Raw genomic sequence first — 402 nt, 5'->3', positions numbered from 1 at the left:
ACACACACACACACAGGCGCTGTCGTGCAATAACTAGTCTACCTACAGGCACACATGAATGCACGCAAGCGCACGAATGCATCATGTGCAATTATTCACATTCACACACAAACACACTTTCCCACTTGTACACTATAAACAGCATTTATCAAGTATATTATGATTCTAATATTACTGGAGGTGCAAGTATTAAAACTAATAAGCTCTGTCCCTTTGCTACACTTACTGTCTCTCCCCCTCTCTATACCCCCTTACAGGAGCTCCCACCATCTCCCTTCATCCCTCCCTCCATCCGTCGCTCCAGCCCCAGATGGTAAAGCACTGTGACCAATTAAAGACTTCCCTGAGGATAGAACCAGTTATAGCCCCAGCCATCTGACCATTTCTGTGTGTGTGTGTGTG

General features: G+C 45.8%; 1 protein-coding gene across 1 annotated transcript in view; it reads right to left on the bottom strand.

The window, feature by feature from the left end:
• Positions 1 to 402, bottom strand: part of igsf3 (immunoglobulin superfamily, member 3) — a 61,935-nt gene that overhangs the window by 39,172 nt on the left and 22,361 nt on the right. The gene's annotated exons all lie outside the window — the stretch shown is intronic.

This window comes from Morone saxatilis, unplaced genomic scaffold (genome assembly GCF_004916995.1).
Source record: "Morone saxatilis isolate NCDOM2014 unplaced genomic scaffold, NCSU_SB_2.0 Contig5, whole genome shotgun sequence".
NCBI classification, from domain to species: Eukaryota; Metazoa; Chordata; class Actinopteri; family Moronidae; genus Morone; species Morone saxatilis.
The sequence above is the reverse complement of the archived record's forward strand: the minus strand, read 5'-3'. Positions and strand labels throughout refer to the sequence as shown.